The 19,181-nt window shown below is 37.9% G+C and overlaps 1 protein-coding gene and 1 pseudogene across 1 annotated transcript in view; one reads left to right on the forward strand and one right to left on the reverse strand.

The window, feature by feature from the left end:
• The window catches only part of PDE11A (phosphodiesterase 11A), a 380,104-nt gene that overhangs the window by 341,410 nt on the left and 19,513 nt on the right, over window positions 1-19,181 (reverse strand). The gene's annotated exons all lie outside the window — the stretch shown is intronic.
• Window positions 8,067-9,107, forward strand: LOC123950660 (annotated as a pseudogene).

The following is a 19,181-nucleotide window of genomic DNA, read 5'->3' on the forward strand; positions in this document are numbered from 1 at the left end:
ATATTCACTGCATTCCCTCTATAAGCCACCATGTCCCTGAAATCCTCTTTTCCTGTCCTATACCAGGCTCTCCATTTCACTGGTGCTCATCCTAGCTTGGTTGCAAGTAAGCAGCAGTACTGAGAGTTCTTGGACACCCCCTAGAAATTATATGGTCATGTGCATCACAAAACAGTGGGGCATGAATCTCTAGCCCTCTAATATGAGACGAAGAGCCATGTATCAAACTGAAGGTGTTGATATGTGGTTAGGTCTCTCAGAGGTTTGTTTCCACCAACACAAATCATTCATAAATAATCTGGACAGACACCGGAGTGGACTCAGCACTCAGGGCATCTTATCCAGGATAAAGCACCAAGATGCTTTCTAAGAAATGCTTATAAGTAGGAGCCTTCTAGAAAGATATCCTGGAGAACTGAGTCACACTGATTTTTGGCAGTCTTGTCTAAATTATTCCGCCTTGGATAGGATGAATTAGCCCCTCCTGAAACTGTTCTCCCTGCCTGCTGCCTTGTTCCAGATATTTCCTTGACTGGCTGGCAGAACACCGTAATGGCCTTCTTACAAACTGGATCAAGTCCTTGGCAGAGCCAACCATCACAGTTTTCCAGTCTGGGTTTGGCGGGTTAGAAAGATTAGACAAGGTCAGGAACCATTCTATGACCGTTCCGTAAATCTCAATTCACTTTAATAAAATGAGCAGTTTAACCACCTACCATTCTTCCCTGGTTTAGGGTATGCATAGGATGGAACAACAGAAGCAAAATCCACAAAAACCCTGGCGTGCCAAATCTACAAGACTCTTTCATGCTCCCATGGATGAAGCAGTAACAGGCTTCTAATGGCAATGGGAAGTTCAACTTTAAAACTTCGTAGTGTCTCAATCCCTCTGTTTACTTAAAAAGAAAGAACACCTTATGAGCATGTTCCCCCCACCATATCCTACCCACCAACATGCACATATACAAGAACAGCTGATACATCTGGCTACACCCTACACCCAAACACAGGACACTTCATACTATTGGTCATGCGGACATCAAACAGTTAGAAAAACTGACTACAAGGTGGATCATCAAGCTGGCCAATTTGAAATCATCATGTCAAACAACTGTATCATACAGAATACATCATTTAACTACAGTGCACTTTAGTTAGAAAAATAAAATAAATAATATATTTGAAAATTTAATATATATTGCTGAACAGCTTATCATTCAGAAAAACCAAAATGGAATCATAAACTTTTTAGAAAATATTTAGAAAAATAACAGGGTGCTGTTATAAGTATTATGTATCAAAACAAGGACAGTTTTGTGTAACAGAGTTATAAAGAATCTTTTTTTAAAATTTTATTTATTTATTTGACAGAGAGAAAGACATCACAAGTAGGCATAGAGGCAGGCAGAGAGAGAGGGGGAAGCAGGTTCTCCACCAAGCAGAGAGCCCGATGTAGGGCCCCACCCCAGGACCCTGAGATCATGACCTGAGCTGAAGGCAGAGGTCCAACCCACTGAGCCACCCAGGTGCCCCGAGTTATAAAGATTCTTAAAGTTTTACTCTTAAATGCTTACATTAGAAAAGAAAGAAAAGTTCAACTTAGTGAAGTGAATATCCAGCCACAAGGAATTAGAAAAAAAGAATAGCAAACAAAACTCAAAAAGACAAGAGAAGATGATAAAAATAAGAGCTGAAGTCAACAATAAAGGAAATAAACATATAATGAAGAGGGTCAATAAAGGTCCAAAAAGTAATAAAATATACCAATCTAGAGAATATAATCAAAAGGAAAAAACAAGAAAGGTATTAAACTTTTTTTTAAAGATTTTATTAATTTATTTGACAGAGAAAGAGAAAGAAAGCACAAGCAGGGGGAGCAGCAGGCAGAGGGAGAGGGAGAAGCAGCCTCCCTGCAGAGAAAGAAGTCCGATGCAGGGCTCGATCCCTGGACTCTGGCTGGGATCACAACCCAAGCAGAAGGCAGATGCTTAACCAATCTAGCTCCCCAGATGCCCCAGAAAAGCATTAAAATTTTTAAATAAAAAGGGGGTAAAGCTATAATTGCTACAGAGATTAAACAGATAAAATGTTTTAACAACTCTATGTCTATTAATTTGAAAACTTAGAAGAAATAAATAGATCCATACATATTAACAAAACCAGCTCTTTAAAGCTTTTAAGAAATTGAATCAGTAGTTTAAAATAGTCCCATTAGGGGGGCGCCTGGGTGGCTCAGTGGGTTAAAACCTCTGCCTTTCGCTCAGGTCATGATCCCAGGGTACTGGGATCGAGCCCCTCATCGGGCTCTCTGCTTGGCAGAGAGCCTGCTTCCTCCTCTCTCTCTCTCTGCCTGCCTCTCTCCCTACTTGTGATCTCTATCTGTCAAATAAATAAATAAAATAAAGTAGTCCCATTAGGTGTGTGTGCAGGCATGTGTGCACATGCACACACAAACAAACACACACATACACAGGATGCAGATGAATTTCCAGGAAATTCTACCATTCAAGCATTAGGAAATTCTAATCTTACACAAACGATTCCATACCATGGAAAAAGAGTCATTTGTAATATAACGCATTTCAGAACCAGACAGGGATATTATAAGAAAAGAAAAATATAGGCCAATCTCTTACAGATGCAAAACCTCTGAAAATAAACATTTTTATAAAACAAATCAGACAATGTATAAACAGGATAACTTATTAAGACCAAATTGGTTTTTACTAGGAATTCTAGATTAGTTTATCATGAGAAGATCAATTAAAGTAATTCAGTATATTAATAATTTAAGGTAAAAAAAATCAAATCTTAATAGAAGCCAAAAAAAAAAATGGATAACCTTCTATATTCATTTGTGATTTAAAAGAAGAGAAACAACCTCCTTAGCAAACTAGGAATGGAAGTCACTTTCTTAACCCAATTAAGGGCATTTCAGAAGACCCAGAGAAACTTCATACCTAACAAAGAGACTTTGAAAGCATCCTCTATAAGCTCAAGTTCAAGATAAGAATGTCTGTTTTCATCAAACCTATTCTACATAGTACTAGAGGTCCTTACACACAGTAAAGCAAGAGAAAGAAATAAAAGGTAAAGGATTGAAAAGAAACAAAAATGTTCATCATTTGTATATGCTATGATTGCTTATGCAGAAAATCTTAAAGGAAAAAAAAAACCTTAACGCATAGGGATTACCTAATACATGTTTGCTGAGGAAATAAGCAATAAAATAATTGTGCAGATTAAGTGAAATAACCTGTGTCAACTATTTGGCATATAGTAGAAACTTAATAAATACTACTTTCCTTTCCCTTAAAATTTACATTTTAGTTATTTATGTCATGTTGCCAAAAGAAATTTTAAGTAGGAATTTAATTTAGTAAGAGATGTTAAATCAAAATCTATATACAAAAGTGAATTACATTTCTAGATATCCACAACAATTAGCTAGAAAGTAAATTTTTAAAACACACAATTTAAAATAGCTAAAAAACATTTTTTAATATCTACAAGAAAGTAAAAAATGTTAAACCTTCTATAGAGAAAGCTTAAAAATTTCATTGAAAGACATTAAAGAATAGTGACTGGGAAGATCTGTCATATTATCAGTTAAGAAGACTAAATATCATAAAGTATATTATAATTCTCTCCAAATTGATCTTTAACTTCAGCACAATTCTAACAGAACTCAACAAACTGATTACAGAATTTACAGGAAAGAAAGGAGGGCCAATAAAAGCTAAGATACTCCCGAAGAACAAGGTGTGGGGAGGGGTTGGGAGATTCTCTACCAGATATCAAGACTTACTATAACCAATGGAAATCAAGACAGTATGATATTAGTGCAGGCACAGACTAATAGTCCAAAGGAAGAATAGAGGGCCTAGTAATAAATCCATGCCTATATGGAAAAAGAATTTATGACAAAGAAGACATTAAGGGTCATGAGAAAAGGTGATCTAATCAATAAATGACACAAGGTCAATTGTTTTACCAAACAGAAACAAACTTGAAGTTGTATCCCTTTCCTGTATACCAACACAAAAATGAATTGCAATTAAATACTTGATATAAAATACCAAGTTATAAAATTTGCCAAAGACAATATCAAATATTTTCTCTATAACCTTGTTTCTTAAATAAGAAGCAAATAATGTAAAATTTAATGAGAAGATTAATAAATCACAGTAAAACTCAGGCTTTAAACTCACCATTAAGAATGAAAGCAAGAGTACAGGCAAGATGGCAGAGGAGTAGGGGACCTAAATTTTATCTGTTCCCAGGAATTCAGCTAGAGAGTTATCAAACCATTCTGAACACCTACAAACTCAACAGTAGATTGAAGAAAAGAATAGCAGCAATTCTATGAACAAAAAACAACCACTTTCTAAAAGGTAGGACGTGCAGAGAAGTGAATCTGAGGCGGTATCTGGGAAGATAGGCTGGGGGTGGGGGAGGGAGCCTCCATCAGCCACTTACCAGCAACTGAAAGAGCAGTGGAGAACGAAATCAGAACTTTTACAAGTCTGCTCCATGAAGGGACATCACACCAGTGGCTAAGCAGGGGGTGGAATCTTCACTGGGACAGTGTGGTCTCAGGACCCTCAGGGTTACAGAAAGATGGGGTGCTGAGTGTGGCAGAGCTCCCAGGTATCAGAGTGGGGAGGCAGGCTCCAAAGATGCAGCTGAGGAGTAGGTTCTCAGCTTGGGATTGCCATAAACCATGATCCAAGGCACATTTGGGCCACTGCTCCTTGAGCAGGGACCCCACAAGTAGCATATCCGGGAAGACCCCCCTTCCTTCACCCAGAGGAGCAGCATGGGAGTACACTGCAGGAATAGACTGGGTTTGGAGACTCCAAACATAGCCATTCACCAAAGATAGAAATGCTCAGTCACAGGCCAGGTGAGGTCGGTGCGGCCTGAGACCAGGGAGACAGGAGTGATTGACTGCTTTGCTCTGAGGGCACACTGAAGAGGGGGACCCCAAGGTCTCTGCTCCTCCGACTCCTCCGGGGCTGGAGACTGGGAGGCCGCCATTTTCACTCCCATCCTCCAAAGCTGTATGGAAAGCGTTCAGGGAACAAAAGCTATGGAGAGCAAATCTGAGTAGATTACTTAGCCTGGCCCCTGGCAAGGGCGGTGCAATTCCGCATTGAGCAAAGACACCTGAGAATCACTGCAACAGGCTCTTCTCCCTGAAGATCAGCAAGAACACTCAGCCTAGACCAAGTTTACCCATCAATGAGAACTGCCAGTCTCCAGTGTTAGGGGAATATAGCAGATAACATTATGGCTTTTTCCCATGATTTTTTAGCCTTTCAAAGTCAAGTTTTTAAAAAATTCTTTATTTTTTCTTTTTCTTTTTTTTTTTTAATTTTCCTTCTTTCTTATTTTAACCAACATCTTTTCAGTTCCTCTTAAAAAATCCTTTCCGATTTTCATTTTTACAGTCATATTCTATCCCTTCATTGTATTTAACCTTATTTTTTGTATATATATATATATTTTTCTTTCTTTAAAATTTTGGGGTACAGTTTCTTCTAACAGACCAAAATATAAATTTGGCATATGACTTTGTTCTAGTCTCCCGCCTGATCACATTCTCTCCTTTTATTTTAAAATTTTTTTCTTTCTTTTTTCTACCAACTTCTTATCAACTCCTTTTTAAAAATATTTTTAGGGGCGCCTGGGTGGCTCAGTGGGTTAAAGCCTCTGCTTTCGGCTCAGGTCATGATTCCAGGGTCCTGGGATCGAGCCCCGCATCAGGCTCTCTGCTCAGCAGGGAGCCTGCTTCCTCCTCTCTCTCTCTGCCTGCTTCTCTGCCTACTTGTGTTTGCTGTCTGTCAAATAAATAAATTAAAAAAAAATCTTTAAAAAAATATTTTTAAACTTTCTTCTTTACAGTCATATTCCATCCCTTCATTGTATTTCCCCCATTTTTGTATATATATGTTTTTCTTTCTTCAAAATTTTAAAAGGCAGTTTCTTCTAACAGACCAAACTACACCCAAAATTTAGTGTGGCTGTGTTCTATTCACCAGCTTGATCATATTCTTTCTTTCTTTCTTTCTTTCTTTCTTTCTCTCTTTTCCCCCTGGTTTCAGGTCTCTTCTGATTTGTTTAGTGTATATTTTGCTGGGGTCATTTTTACCTTTTACCATTTTGTTCTCTCATTCATCTATTCTTCTCAAGACAAAATGGAAAAACTCACCTCAAAAAAAAAAAAAAAGGAACAAGAGGCAGTACCAACTGCCAGGGACCTAATCAATATGGACATTAGTAAGATATCAGAACTAGAATTCAGAATGACAACTATAAAGATACTAGCTGGGCTTGAGAAAAGCATAGAAGATACTAGAGAATTCCTTTCTGGAGAAATAAAAGAATTAACATCTAACCAAGTTGAAATCAAAAAGGCTATTAATGAGGTGCAATAAAAAATGGAGACTCTAACTGCTAGGATAAATGAGGCAGAAAAGAGGATTAGTGATATAGAAGACCAAATGATGGAGAATAAAGAAGCTGAGAAAAAGAGAGATAAACAATTACAAGGATCACAAGGAGAGAATTCAAGAGATAAGTGATACCATAAGATGAAACAATATTAGAATAATTGGGATCCCAGAAGAAAAAGAAAGAGAGAGAAGGCCAGAAGGTATATTGGAGCAAATTATAAGGAGAAATTTCCTAATTTGAGGAAGGAAACAGGCATCAAAATCCAGGAGGCCCAGAGAACCCCCTTCAAAAATCAGTAAAAATAGGTCAACACCTCATTATCTAAGAGTAAAACTTACAAGTTTCAGAGACAAAGAAAATCCTGAAAGTGCTCAGGACAAGAGGTCTGTATCCTACAATGGTATAAATATTAGACTGGCAGAAGACCTAGCCACAGAGACCTGGCAGGCCAGAAAGTACTGGCATGATATATTCAGAGCACTAAATGAGAAAAATACAGAGCTAAGAATACTATATCCAGCTAGGCTGTCACTGAAAATAGACATAAAGAGATTTCAGGACAAACAACAACAAAAGAATTTGCAAATACTAAACCAGCCCTACAGGAAATATTGAAAGGGGTCCTCTAAGCAAAGAGAGAGCCTAAAAGTAACATAGATCAGAAAGGAACAGAGACAATATACAGTAACAGTCATCTTACAGGTAATACTGAGCCTGGGTGGCTCAGTGGGTTAAAGCCTCTGCCTTCGGCTCGGGTCATGATCTCAGGGTCCTGGGATCGAGTCCCGCATCGGGCTCTCTGCTCGGCAGGGAGCCTGCTTCCTCCTCTCTCTCTGCCTGCCTCTCTGCCTACCTGTGATCTCTATCTGTCAAATAAATAAATAAAATCTTTTTTAAAAAAATAAAAAATAAAAAATAAATTCTTATCTTTCAGCAGTTACCCTGAACGTAAATGGACTAAATGCCCCAATCAAAAGACATAGGGTATCATAATGGATAAAAACACAAGACCCATCAATATGCTGTCAATAAATAACTCATTTTAGACTCAAATAATTATAATAACCAAAATAAATAAATAAAATATTTTTTAAAAAAGAATGAAACGCAAGCAATAAAGTAGGGAAAGATATTTACAATATATATAACCATTAAGGAGGTTGGTCTTCAAAGGGTTCATTGTAAAGCATGTATGTGCCCCACTGCCCACTATAATCAGTCTCTTCTTTTCCTGGCTAGGAGACAAATGAAGGCCCTGGCTGGCTATGTCAGTGGGCTCAGTGCCAGAGACTGTGTGCTGGTGGCACTGGTGGTATTGACCCAACATATATTTACCTTGAAGAGAAGGATACAGAGGAATATCAAGATCATTAAGATGAATATTGAATAGGGGCGCCTGGGTGGCTCAGCGGGTTAAGGCCTCTGCCTTCGGCTCAGGTCATGATCCCAGGGTCCTGGGATCGAGCCCCGCATCGGGCTCTCTGCTTGGCTGGGAGCCTGCTTCCTCCTCTCTCTCTCTCTGCCTGCCTCTCTGCCTACTTGTAATCTCTATCTGTCAAAAAAATAAATCTTTAAAAAAAAAAAGATGAATATTGAATAGCTAAGAAATGACTAACTTAAAGTCTGCTATCTTTGTGAAAAGGATACCAAAACTCTAGAAACATCCAATTCTCATCAAGAATCCTACAAGGGTAGAAAAAAATTGTCTGTGACCATGGTCTTGTCATAGGAGGAGCTGCCATACTTCTGGTAATAATCGACTTTGATATCACACTCAGGAAATACAAGGGAAAGGGAAAAGATGCCCAACGTGTTGTAAGTGCAGCGTTGGTGGTATAGTGGTGAGCATAGCTGCCTTCCAACGTGTTATAATATCATCAACAACTGTAAACTACTTATAGGTAGGTGGGAGTCAAGATGGCGGAGAAGTAGCAGCCTGAGACTACATCAGGTAACAGGAGATCAGCTCGATAGCTTATCTAAACATTGCAAACACCTACAAATCCAACGGGAGAGTGTAAACTACTTATAGGTAAATGTCAAAAAATATATATTCAACTAAAAGAAAAGTATTATGTTATTAAAGTTGATCTTGTTCTTACCAGAGATTAGAACTATCCTTATATGGTAGGATAGAACACTAAGTCATATAATCTGCCAGTTGAACAAGCTTTATCAAAAGCTAAACTTAAAGAAATTATGGAAGGATCTGATGTCATGTTCAAGGAAGGAAATAAGAATTTATTTGATAAGCTCCAACAACACAATATCCCTGTGTTCATATTTTCTGTATAAAATAGGTGATATACTACAAGAGTATTATCATCCAAATATCAAAGAAGTGTCTAACCTCACAAATTTTGATGAAAATAAGGCTTTCAAAGGACAAAGAGGGGAATTAATACACACATTTAACAAAACCAGAATATTTTAATCCACCAAAAGACAATAGCAACTTAATGCTTTTGGGAGACTCCCAAGTGGACTTATGAGTGAGGGAGCTAATATTGAATATATTCATAAACTGGCTATCTAAGTGATGGAACGGGTAAACTTTTAGGAAAGTACCTGGACTCTTTCAATATCATTTTTGTACAATTTCATACTCATTCAAGATAGCCAACATTATCCTACAGAAGATTCTATAAACACATATCTTTCAGGAACACCTCTCTCTCATAGAAGCAACTGATACAAAAACTTCTCATCTGTTCATCTTGCTGAAAGGCAGCTATTTATACTATATTTTTGCTCTTGAAGTTTTTCCTTTATGTTACTTCCACATTTTCAAATATGTTGAATCCATCAGGGGTAAACCCCTTTTTCTCTACCTCTTCCAACACACTTCCCACCATATTTTTTAAACTGGTTAAAAACAAAACAAAACAAAAAATTAAAGCCAAAACGAGAAAATAACTCCCTATTTTCTAAAGTTGATTTCAGAGTTTAATATTGTCAAGCAATATACAGGAGTCTTTTTATACTGGGAAAGTTGATATAATTTTGAAAAGAAGTTTGTGAAATAGTCAAATAGTGTGCATGATTTTAAGGTTGCTGTTTTTATAATTTGGGTAAATTATGCTTGATGGTATCACCATCTCAAAAAAAAAAAAAAAGAGTTGGGGGGGGGGTGATTTGAGGACCTCTTTAATGACCAGGAAAATACAAATTAAAACCACAATGAGATGCAACTTTCAACACAGCAGATTGGCAGAAATGAAGAAGGCAGAAATAATATCAAGTGTTAAGAATGTAGAGCAACTGAAACCAAACACATGGATAGAGGGAGTGTAACTGGTGTGACCCTACTTGGGAAAATAGTTTGTCATCTATAGCAAATTTGATATGTGCATTAACAATGACCCAGCAATTCTACTTGTACATGTATACTCCAAAGAAACTCTCACACAAGTATATTAGTTTCCTATTGCTACTTTAACAAATTACCACAAATTCAGTGGCTTAAAGCAACACAAAATTTATTCTCTTACAGTTCAGAAGTCAGAAGGAGGTCAGAAGTCCTAAATTCAAGGTCAGCAGGGCTGTGTTCCTTCTAGAGGCTCTAGGGGAGCCTAGAAAAGCATTTCCTTTTAGCTTTCGTAGGCTGTCTACATTCCTTGGTTTATGGCCTGATCCCCCATCTTCAAATGCACTTCCAAGCAGCACAGCATCTTCTAATTTCTCAATCTGACCCCCCTCCTTCTCTTATGACTATGTATTGGGCCCACCCAGATAATCCTGAGTAATCTCCCCATATCAAGATTGTTAGGTTAATCACATCTTGAAAGTCCCTCTTGTCACATAAAGTAACAGTCACAGGTTCTGAAGACTAGGATGGGGACATTGTAAACCAGGAGACATGTACAAATGTTTATAGCAGGAAAAACAACAACAGCAACCTAGAAGTAACTCAAAAGTCCGTCAACGGTAGAACGGGTAAAGTGTGATATATTTATTCAAAGGAATGTTACATATCATTGGATATTATTACTATGCATTTCAACATGAATTGGTCTTGAAAACATGTTGGGTAGAAAAAGCAAGAAACAGAAGAATATACATAGAATAATTCCATTTATACCAAGTTCAAAAGCAGATAAAACAAAATTGTATGCTGTAGGAAAACATACATAGGTGGAAAAGCCATAAAAACAAAAGAAAAGCAAGGGAATAATTGCACAATACTCAGGATTGTGATAACAGGGGTGAGGTTCAGGAAGGAGGACAATATAGTTATAAAGGGGCAGCAGAAGACTTCAGTGCTAATGGCTGTGTTTTCTATTTAAACCTGGTGGAATAGAAAAATGTCCAGTTCATAATTATTCTTTATGCTGGGTATACATATTTTCCTTTCCCCCTTGGTTTATATGATACATTTCACAATGTCCAAAAAAAGGAGATGGACGATACAATGAAAACTGGAAGGCCAATATATTCAGCACACATTCTGTTACTTTAATTTGCAGAGTTCTAAGGGATACGCTTTAGCAACATACATGAGCAGTTAACAACCTGTTCTCACTATGTTAATGGGAACATTGTGGCTAAACCACTAAGTTAAAACTTTACTCCATGGGATTATTGGTAGTAAAACTGAATGTTTATTCAGAGGACTACACATACACACCGCAATTTGTTCACTTTTCTCACTCTTGTACTGTGCACTAACATTACCATGTATTACAGATGATCTACTAAATAGGACCACCTTCCTTCTCAACAGTCCTTTCCATCCTTTCCACTGTGTTTTGTCCACAACTTTTATGACTTTGATGCTGCCGACAAGTAATCTTAAATTAAGAATCTAATCAATAAATATAGATTGATAATAATGTGCAGGCAGACATATTTTTTAATATGCAATTTCTCCAAATAACCTCTAACTCGATAAGTCACAATGAGATATTTTCACATGCAGAAACATTTTTCAGAAGTGGCAGAACCCAGGATTTACTTTAAGTCCATGTGGCAATAGTTTTCCCATTTTTCCACATGTATGACAGATGTCATTGTCAAGGTATCAAAGCACTTAATTCCCCTTTTGAAATATTATCTGTCCAGTTTCATACCTTCCCCATATCTTTTCTGTAAGAAAAGAGAGTATTTCAAGCATTATCCCCTTAAATGTTACCATATATTTACCTGAACTGCCTATGAACTAAAGGACTCCCTTGAGCATAAGTTTGTCATAAGAGCCATATTTATTATCTGCTAGAAACTTTAGATGGTAACAAAAATAACTCTGCCACATTAAGAAATTTTTCCTGGGGTGCCTGGCTGGCTCAGTCAGCAGAGTATCTGACTCCTGATCACAGGGTCATGAGTTCAAGCCCCATATTGGATGTAGAGGTTACTTAAAAAATAAATTAACTGACTTTTAAAAAGTATCTTTATTCCTATTTAAAGAAAAGGAGTTTTTCCTTTCTTTTCAAAAACTTTTAAAGAAACCGTATAAATATTCCTATTTCTTTTTCCTGTTTCTGTAGGGGTCTAAGTAATGAGTATGCTGTCTTGTGAGAGCAAAGGGGACAGTTAGTAAGTGTGGTCATTTTCTTACAAGAAAATAAGAAAAGGGATATAATACAGCTCAACTGACTTCACATATCACATAGTGTTTATACAATAATTCTAAAAAGATATATAATTAATGAAATCCATATGAGTTATATATTTTATCTATTTATATTATAAAACATCTAACAAACTTTCACTATATATACAATTTGATTTATTTTTCTTTTTTGATTTTTATTATTATATTCAATTAGCTAACATATAGTACATCATTAGTTTTTTGATGTAGTGTTCAATGATTCATTAGTTGTATATATATACAATTTTAAAAGGGTAGGTGGTTAATCACCTCGTACTAAATCACTGTTGCAAGCAACAAGAAATAGAAGATTAATAATTCACCAATGTTGAACTAGGTTCCAAGTAGGCATAACACCCATCTCCCCCTTGACTGAAGTATTTTAACCAGGAATGGGGTACCCTTTGACCCCACTTTTCATTAATGAAGATGTACCTGGTAGGCTTAATTACAACTCAGTTTTGACAGCAGGGGCTAACAAAGGATTTAGGTTTCCTCTATTCTGTGGTTCAGAGTACTAAAGAAATATATCCAAAACACCAATGACAGAAGATTCTAATACCTCTAATGGCTCTGTTCTTGTCAACTGGGAAGAACACCTTGGGAATTGCACAGTAGGTAACTTACATGTATGAAAATGAAAGTAATGAGCAGTAAAACAATGACCCAAGGTTGTGGGCAGTAAGTGACTCAGCCTGGGTATTAACATAGGACTGCTTGATTTTTCACATCCACACAACACACAGTGTACTCAGATTTTATATGTCACATCATCTGAATCTTAATTATAAAAATTTGAACCAACTTTAGTACACAGATCCACGAAGACTAGTAAAGACTTAGGGTTGAAATAAAAATTTTCCCTCTTGTATTTCACCTTGTGCTTCTAAATTTGATCTCATGGAGGTTCCCACACCCCCCACACACACACACACCAGATGGAAGTTTTAAGCCCTTAGTAATTCATCAGGACTGACTCCAGCTGTGAGATGCAGAGTAACAAAAACCTGCATAATTTCCTTGACCTGTCATCTTAGACCATCCACCCACAGGACATCTGACACCATCTTTTCAGATTGGCCTCTTCCCTGAAACAGGATCATGGCAGCTTGTAAATTTCTTAGCCACAAATTCTTTCAACTCAACTGAAATAAAAAGAGATGAGAAATAATCCCAATAATCCATATTTTTGAAAATAACTGATTTAGAGTTATATTTGCCTTAGCAGTGATCTGAGATAAAACAAACCTCTTAAAGTCATCACAAGGAGGAATTATACAGCTAAAATACTCTTCTGTGGTCCAGCAAAAATCAATGCATCTTGGCCAAGTTTCTTAATAAACTTCCAAGGAAAGGTTAAGTACTTTTGAAAGGTCATGATAGGGAGCCTAAACTCTATTCCTGTCTCCTCTAACAGGCAATTGAGGGCTCAGGACACTGGATCTGGATCTGGATCAGTGTGTGGTACAGCAGCTGCCTGGGCTCAGTGTAAGGATGTGCTGTAGTCAAAAGGTGGAAGACGATGGGAAATATAGGGAGCATTTGAAAAGAAGGCTAAGGGACGCCTGGGTGGCTCAGTGGGTTAAAGCCTCTGCCTTCGGCTCAGGTCATGATCTCAGGGTCCTGGGACCGAGCTCCACATTGGACTCTCTCTCAGCAGGGAGTCTGCCTCCCCATGCCTGTCTCTCTGTCTACTTGTGATCTCTCTGTCAAATAAATAAATAAAATCTTACCAAAAAAAAAAAAAAAAAAAGAAGAAGAAGAAAAAGAGGAAAGAAAGAAAGAAAGAAAGAAAGAAAGAAAGAAAGAAAGAAAGAAAGAAAAGAAGGCTGAATCAGAAAACAGAGAGGAGCATGTAAAAAAAGTCAATCAGGAAAAAAAAAAGTCAATTAGAGGAGCCAGACAGAGAGAAACAATCAAAGTACACTGTTTCAAAGAAAAACACTGGAAAGTTCAGAGCTTTTGGTGGGAGGCAAGGCCTGAAACAATTTCCTAGGATCAAAGGATACTGGCCTCCTTGGCTGTGGATAGTGAGGAACACATTTAAGATGCTGAAGGGGAAGATTTTACGGATTTTTTTCTCCCTTTCCTTTTCCAGGATAAAGATGAATTATAAGCCTTTAAACATAGATTCTAAACAGTATTCTCATAAAGCCCATTTCTGTTTATGGTTCATACAATGCAGCTTTACACTAGCACAATCATACTTGGCTGATAGGTATTCAGTACACATTTATGAAGCGGAATTTAAGAAATGGCGCTTTTCACTACTGCGTATTTACCCCAAAGACACAGATGTAGTGAAAAGAAGGGTCATTTGTACCCCGATGTTTACAGCAGTAATGGCCACGGTCACCAAACTGTGGAAAGAACCAAGATGCCCTTCAATGGACGAATGGATAAGGAAGATGTGATCCATATACACTGTGGAGTATTATGCCTCCATCAGAAAGGAAGAATACCCAACTTTTGTGGCAACATGGACGGGACTGGAAGAGATTATGCTGAGTGAAATAAGCCAAGCAGAGATAGTCAATTATCATATGGTTTCACTTACTTGTGAAGCATAACAAATAACATGGAGGACATGGGGAGATGGAGAGGAGAAAGGAGTTGAGGGAAATTGGAAGGGGAGGTGAACCATGAGAGACTATGGACTCTGAAAAACAACCTGAGGGTTTTGAAGGGGCGGGGGGTAGGAGGCTGGGGGAGCCAGGTGGTGGGTATTAAGGAGGGCACGTATTGCATGGAGCACTGGGTGTGGTGCAAAAACAATGAATACTGTTACGCTGAAAAGAAATTAAAAAAAAAAAAAGAAATGGCGCTTTTTTTTTTTTTTAAGATTTTATTTATTTATTTGACAGAGTGACACAGCGAGAGAGGGAACACAACCAGGGGGAGTAGGAGAGGGAGAAGCAGGCTTCCCACTGAGCAGGGAGCCCAATGTGGGGCTCCGTGTGGGCACAATCCCAGGACCCTGGGATCATGACCTGAGCCAAAGGCAGCCGCTTAATGACTGAGCCAACCAGGCGCCCCGGGAAATGGCTTTTTGATGAGAAGCAATGCTGTTTTCCTCACGGACAGTATCTGTCATGGGCAGATGATTCACACTGATGCCTTATAAATAGCATGGATTCTTTAGGAAATTTCTCCACTGAGCCCTCCTTTTTTTTTTTTTTTTAAGATTTTTTTATTTTTATTTGACGGATGGAGATCACAGAGAAGCAGGCAGAGAGAGAGGAGGAAGCAGGCTCCCCGCTAAGCAGAGATCCCGATGTGGGGCTCGATCCCAGGGCCCCGGGATCATGACCTGAGTCGAAGGCAGAGGCTTTTAACCCACTGAGCCACCCAGGCACCCCCTGAGCCCTCCTTTTATACTAAATTCAAGTTACTAGCCAAAGCCTGCAGTGTTAAGTGCATGTACGGTTAGTTGGTTGGTTGGATGGATGGATGGATGGATGGATAGATGTGTATATGGATGAATGTGTGTGCCTGCGTGTGTGTGTGTGTGTGTGTGTGTGTGTGTGTGTGTGTGTGTGTGTATGCACATAAAGACAGGTCAGGAGCCTACTGACATTAAAACTTGCCTTGAAGAGAGAGCAGCTACACAATCTGGTTTTGCAGCAACAGAGAGTCCATGACTCTGGCTTTCAATCTTGGTCTTCTGAGCCAGTAGACAGCATCAGGTAGACAATTCATACCAATTACTCTAGCATTGCCTGTGTAAGTTAGCCTTTCAAAGAGATACTAAAAGAGGTTTGTGATCTGTTTAACTTATAAAGGAACGGACATAATTATGAAACTGATCCTTCTGATAATAAAAATGAATGTTCTCATTTACCAAGAGACTACCATGGGCCTGGTATTTGTTCCAGGTGTTTGACATACATATGATATTCACAGCAGCCACTCAAAGTGAATATTATTGGCCTTGTTATGCACATGAGGAACCTGAGGCTAAAAGAAGGTAAGTAAATTTACCTAATGTGAGTAATTTACCAATAACTGAGTTAGAGTGCTGACTTGGAGATGCTAGGATCTAAAGCTTAGGCTCTTTTCATAAGACTATGCTATTTTGAAGAGTTAGCTGTTTGCGCTTAGGGCCACTGCCTATGTTGCTGTGAGATGCAATTCCACAACCAGGAGATCCATCAGTGGTAATAAACAGTAGTTTATGTTCAACTTAATGTACCAAAACAGTCAGAAGTTAACACTGTCATTCTTCTTGTTCGCCAGATTCAACAGGGTGGTCATTCTTTTTCTAGCCTATGATTAAATACTTCAGCAAGGGTTGACTTCTGCAGAAGGAAAGCACAGAAGAAATCAAGTATGCTTTCCAAAAGCTTAAAGCTCATGCTTCATGAAGAGAAGGCACATAGAGAATTGTAAATCTCTTTTCCCAGATACAGCCCATTTCACAGAAATGATGAAATGACCCAAGAAAATGAAGCTAGAATCCTGATTTTACTTTGTTTTCCAAAAGGTGAAAGTTGAAATATAAGTATAATATATGATTTCCCAATATATTCCCTTGGGTTAAACCTGTCATGATCACAGTCATAAAGGAAGTTCGTGGGAAGGGCAAAAAATGCTGAATGTGATCCTTAAAGTCCTGACTTCCCTGTCCCAGTTCTGCTACTATTTAGTTCCAAAATTCTGGGCCATTTAACCTCTCTCAGCCTCAATTTCTTCACCTTCTAAATGAGAATAATGATTCCTACCTTTCACAGAAGTGAGGATAGACTGAAATAATATAGACTAAAGCACTGTATAAATCATAAAATGCTACACAAATATGCCACCACATTCAGAATACAGAAGAGGATTCAGACTAGAATCATCAGGATCTCTCCATTTGCCAAATCCTTTCCCCTTAAAGCTTGCTTAACTTCCTGTCTGTGTTCTGGGAGATTTCCCTAGAGGTTATTTCTGGGATGTCATCCCTCGCCCCACTTATTATATTTGATTGCTTCAGTGGGTGTCTGTCCCCAGCAATCAAACCAGTCCATGACTAAAGCAACAAATGCCCCCAAAGAACTTGTCCTCCAGCCAAACGACAAAAAGTTGTTGGGCCAATAAATCACTTTTGTGGCTATAACTTCTATGCCTGACTTACAGTTCACCTACAGCTTCCACAAAGTTTCACAGTAAAGAGATATGTGCAATTTATTCCAGGATAATTTGCTTGTTTATATACTCCAGAGCTCCAGGTCATTTCTGAGAGACATGTACATCTCTTACTTTAAAATGGACACACACACAATTATAAGATCTGCAAAGAACAACTCTATCTCTGCCTTGCAGATTATCAATATGTCTAAAATAGCATGGGAAATTTGTCAACAATTTCCTCTAGTTAATTCCTAATGATGCAAACCGATTTTGTTCACAGGTTTTGGTACCGACCAGTTGTGATGAAAAATTAAAGGTTTTTCTTTTTAAAGAAACTATCCGTGTTGCACGCTCACAGCTCATCTTCTGGAGAGATCAACTATATGAGCCACATCAAAGTTGTCTCACAACTTCAGTAAAGGGCATCATGAAAAGATGTTGCTGAGTAGCCTGTTACATAATGTTTATATAGCACAACAGGGGCATCAGATCATAAGAATACAAATTGTGGCTCCAAATAATCTGGGCTTAAACCCTGGATCTCCAACTTATTAGCTATGTGATCTGAGGGAAATTACTTAACCTTTGCGTACCTCAGTTTCTTCAGCTGTATGATGGATTATTGACCTACCTTATAAAATTGCTGTGCATAATAAATGAATTAATATATATAAAGTGCTTAAGGCAATGCCTGGCACACACTAAGCTCCTTATAAACGTTAGCTATTACTACTATTATTATTTTGCCAGCTCCGGCGTTAAGGGGTTACACTGCATGCACTGACATTTCCTGAGGCATCTTGTCCTAAGCTCTCCAAATATGATTCAATTGCTGGGATCACTACATGTAAATAATCAATATCGTCTGATGTCCATGGGTGTGAATTGCTGACATTTCATATTCTGTCAAGGAGCCTTCTTCTTTCATGGACAGTACTGATAAAAATTTGAACATGTGGTAAGAACATGAGCATAATCCCTAATACTTCGCATTATAGTAAAAGTGTAGACAAAGTCAGACAATGTAGACTTGCATCCTGCCTCCATCACTTACTAGCTGTATAAACTTGGGCAAGTTACTAACCCTCTCTTCGTATGTAAAATGTGGAAAGTAATAGTATCTATTTCATAGATCTTTATGAGGATTAAGTGAGATAATTATATCTTAGCACAGTGCCTAGTACATATATTCAATAAATGTTAGCTATTGCTATTAATTTCTCTTTAGTTTTTCTTTAGTTTTATTGCTTTTAACTTTTCTTTAGTTTTCTTTAGTCCAATTGATACAAGTTCTTTGCCTTTGTATTAGCCAAAAAACAAATTATAGTAGCAACTGATACTTTAAGACTTATAAAAAGTAAAGATGAAATTTACTGGCAGAAGTCTTTTCTTGCCATTATAATGTCCAATTTAGTTCCCTTTAAGATGCATTTTTCAGAAGATTTTATTACAAACCTTACAACATAAAACAATTCTGGAGTAGTTGTCTAAGTACTTTATAGAAATATGTTGAGAAAGTGATTGACCTCTGTAATAGAATCACCTGGGCTTCCCTTCTACTAAGGCTTTTGTTTGCTTATATAATTTTTTAAAGATTTTATTTACTTATTTGAGAGAGAGCATGAATGGGGGAAGCACCGAGGGGGAGGCAGACTCCCCACTGAGCAGGGAGCCAGATGCGGAGCTGATCCCAGGACCACGGGATCATCACCTGAGCCGAAGGCAGATGCTTAACCAACTGAGCCACCCAAGCACCCGTGTTTGTTTGTATAATTTAAGAATTCAGATCAGAACTTCAGGATGAGAAAATCATAGAGTTAAGACAGAGGATATCTAGCCCATCAAAGTCAGGCAGATATGACTTAAACATGGTTTGCCTTTGGAAAAGCTGAACTAGCCAGTTTATCTTTGGTTCCCTTACTTTTCTCAGTCCATGAACATTTCCTGGTCCCATTCTTGCTCTTACCAAGTGGTTGATTTATTCCCATTAGTGTTAACTGTTAACTTGATCAATGAT

This window comes from Meles meles, chromosome 9 (genome assembly GCF_922984935.1).
Source record: "Meles meles chromosome 9, mMelMel3.1 paternal haplotype, whole genome shotgun sequence".
NCBI lineage: Eukaryota > Metazoa > Chordata > Mammalia > Carnivora > Mustelidae > Meles > Meles meles.